Here is a 4,149-nt window from a genome sequence, read left to right as displayed (position 1 = left end):
TCACAAATGTGCTCCTTGATGATCTTCTCAAAGAGTTTCCCCAGGATTGAGGTAAGACTGACGGGCCTATAGTTACCCGGGTCCTCCCTCTTCCCCTTCTTGAAGATGGGGACCACATTTGCTACCTTCCAATCATCTGGCACCTGGCCCAAGCACCACGATCGCTCATAGAGCTGTGCCAGGGGCCCCGCAATAACCCCAGCTAGCTCCCTCAACACCCTGGCACGGTACTTGAAAAATAAAGTACTTCAGTTTCTTAATAAGATATTTTTTCATAAATTAGTGATCACAAAGACTGTAGGTTCCTTGAATCCATTTTTTTCCTATACTGAAAAGATTTTCTATATTTACTTAAGGAGTATTGTCTCACTTGCACAAGGTGCTGGGAGCACCATACGCTCATTTGAAAAACTGGCATCAGATTAAAAGCATCTGGCCCAGTTCTCAATTACAATAATTTCCCTTTATGCCACTCTGGCAACGTGAAGAGACCTGTGTGTAAATAAGAATGAAATCTCATTGTTTTGACAAAATTCAGCAACATTCCCAAAATGATCTGAATTTAAATTTGAAAAAAGCCAAGCATCACCACTTTAAGGATAAGAACAGATAGTCAAAAATCCTGAGGCTGAATTGATTCAATCTTTGCAGGTTTCTGTAAACTGCCCAGATTGAACCAATTAGAAAGTGAACTGACATTCACTTTTCAAACCTGAAAAGCAGCTAGACCCCTGCAGTGGCCCATACCAGGTGCCAGGGGGCACTAGAGCTAGGGTGGTCATTGAGGTACCTCAAGAATAGAGGACAGTTGCATTTGGTGTATAGTGATCTTTTTTTAAACTAAATTTAGTGCTAATTCATAATAACCACATCTATAAAGACTACTAAAAAGTTAAATGCTCGAGTGTTCAGTTTGTGCTTTTCTGACAAAATGTGCTGATGTAGAGCTCCCTTTCCTTGGCTGCTGACATAGATATCACAGCGGCACAGGGTGTAGAAGGCGTGATGTTCGCCCTTTCTGCTTTTCACTATGTAATCATGTTCTTTTGACCATTCTGAGTTGAAGGACAACGTCATTTGCTTGGGCATTTTGAATGAAGGATGATGTCAAACTGATTTTGAAGACAAACGTTTAATGGCGGCAAGCAACAGCCATAACATAAGGATGTCATAAGGAAGCATGACAAATAGGATCTTTGTTGGCATTTGCAAGACTAATACAAACACAAGATTAATTAAATGACAAATATATTAACCGATGAAGACAAACAATCTAAAGTTCAATTGTGGCTTGAAAGGTTGGGTGTCTCAAGAGAAAAAACAGATGACATAAAGGCATCCGGTTTCATATCAGTAGAGGACAGAGATCAAAGTAGCAGAAAACCAGACTGTCCTCTATAACAGTGGTCTCCAAACTTTTTTGACCGTGCACCCCATCAGTAAAAATTTTTTGAGCACACACCCCCAATATACGTATATTTATATTCGCACACCCAATCAGTAAAAAATTTGAGCACGCACCCCCAATATATGAATATTTATATAAATATACATCTAAATAGAAGTTCTAATATTTTCTTCCTGCACCCCAATGGATCGTCTTGCGCACCCCCTGGGGTGTATGCACCCCACTTTGGAGACCACTGCTCTATAAAACCAGATGAATTGCCACCCTAATTAGAGCACACCTCCCAGCCTGCCAGCTGCTACAGAGAGCCGGGAAATGGGCGATTCCCCCAACCATGCCCCTTCTTCAGCCTCTGTCTAGCTGAGAAGGGGGCGTGGGGGGAACCCCCCCACCAGACGCCCAGCCGTGATCTCCCAAGTGGTGAGGAACAAGGGAGGAGAGAAGCCCCCAGCTGGGCATTTCTCTCAGTCTTCCCTCTCTCTGCTCCCCCTTGGAGCTGGGCTGATCACCCAGCTATGCCCCCCTTCTTAGCAGGCAGGCTGGCTGAGGGAGGTGGGGAGCAGGGAGCCTGCAGTGGGGACCATTTCCCCCCCCCCCCCAAACACACACACACACACTCTCCCTCTACAGCTTGTCTGCTGGTCAGGGAGGTAGCACGGTCAGGTGATGGCCCTGGCTCCCTGCTCAGGCAGAGATGAGTAAAGCACCCACTGCAGGCTTTTTTGGTGCTTTTATCTTAAAGTTGATTGAAGCAGATTTAGCTAAAAGCACCCAAAAGCCCCCCTGAAGCATCTGATCTTTACAGATGCTGCAGAGCCAGGTTTAAGCAATGCCTTGCTTCTTCCCGTAAGCCCCCCCCCCTTTTTTTTTAAACTTCTGCAAGCAGACACAGAGTTCTAACATGTAAAAGCAAAACAACCATAGCTAATTTTTTCTGGTGGATGCTTGAGCCCTGGAGTACCCATGAAGTAGGTGCCTACGGCTGGGGTGATCACCCAGCCATGCTCCTCCCCAGCTGGCAGGTTGGCTGAGGAGGAGTACAGGGGACAAACAGTGCTCCCGCACCCAGCTCTGGACTCCCAGCTGGGCTGTACCTGCACTGGGGTCTTTATTCCCTCCACCCCAACTGGGAGCTGGGTTGATTCCCCCTCTGAGAAGGGGGTGGGGCAGGAGAAATCTGCCTGGCTCCTGGGGATGGAAAAGCCTCCACTGACAGCTAGGGGCTGGGCCAGTCCTGCTTTGCTGGAGCAGACAGCACAGCCCAAGGCTGCACAATATCCTAGGATGCTGGGGGACTGAGAGGCAAGTTGAACAGAACTGTTGACCTGGCACAGAACAGTCAAGTTGACCTGGCACAGAATTTCTATAAACCGGTTAGGCCTAAATCTGTTAAATCTAATACTATATTCATCCAGGTTTATCTTAAATCAGTTTCAGCCATCTTGAAAGCAGTTTAAATGCACTGTACTTCTGTTCTGTTACAGGTTTAAACTGGTTCCTGATCACTTAAACTGGTTTATGTGTAACTTCTGTCACTAGCCTAAAGGTGCCTGGGGCACCCCTTGTGGCTGGAAGCCCTATCAGCTGTGAGCTGCAAGGCTCTGAGGTGCACATGAGCTCCCTGGCTGGGAGCTCCAAGCAGCTGATTGGGCTCCCAGCCAGAGGGGCCTCTGGCCACACATTCAGTTAAGGCATGATAGTAAGGAGCCACAAAGTTATTACACATGTTATGGAATAACTTTGTGGCTTATTCCTTCTTTTATCACACTATTAATTGGCTGAACATGTGGCTGGGTGACAAAACATGATAAACTGGCTAATCATGTCTTAAATGTAACATGTAGATGGGGCCTCTGATTTCTCCAAGGTAGCTTTCTGCACAAAATGCCTAGCTGCTAGTTAATGGAAGAGTAGGTTTGAATGACTTCTTATTCATGTTGTTCTTATCCTTGTTATTCATGCAGGAGGAACCCTACATTTGTATAGTGTCCCATTTAAGTTAATAAGTGCAGCATTCTTCCTTTGTGAATCCAGTTGCATGGTTAGGAAGTTAGAGTTCTGCAGATATTTAACCACGGTACTCCTCAAATGTGCAAAGTTAAGCCAGTGCACATATGCTTGCAAGATCAATATGTAATTAGGAGTGAAATCCTGGATTCACTGAAGTAAAAATACCAGATCTTTTCTTCCTTCTATTATGCTTTAGAAATGTAGAAGGGTTGGGGGGCTTTGAGTAGCATATTCCCTAAACTGCAGCTCTTTCCAATCCTCTGTTTGATTATGGGAGGGAGAGATGTGGCTCGGGTCTTTCAAATAGCTTAAAAGGTCCTCAAGCAAATGCAGAAGAAAGGAACAGATACTTCAAATATAAAAAAAGATAAGTAGAGCATTTCCAAAAAATGCATTTGAAACAATCAAAGTGGCAATTCTTTGAAGCAATAAAAAGACAGAAACAGCTGTGTGAGTTTGCTCTGCTGTTTGCTTTTATCATTCTATGCACTGAGTTACAACAGTCACAATGTTAGCCAATAATGAAAGCTGCATAAGATCAAAATCTCAAGGATAAAAATTATGCTTGGAGATTCTTACAATATTTTGTTTGAAGTGGTCATAAAAATATAGCAATATAAAACATGAGTTGTTATTGTGGAGACAGTAAGGGAACAAGGGCATGTCATTAAACTTGCCTCTGCTATTTATAATTGTGCATTGGTGTATTTCCAAGGAAAGTCTAATTCAAG

Source organism: Gavialis gangeticus, unplaced genomic scaffold, assembly GCF_001723915.1.
Source record: "Gavialis gangeticus isolate Ggan-Ray unplaced genomic scaffold, GavGan_comp1, whole genome shotgun sequence".
In the NCBI taxonomy this organism is placed as follows: domain Eukaryota; kingdom Metazoa; phylum Chordata; order Crocodylia; family Gavialidae; genus Gavialis; species Gavialis gangeticus.
The sequence above is the reverse complement of the archived record's forward strand: the minus strand, read 5'-3'. Positions refer to the sequence as shown.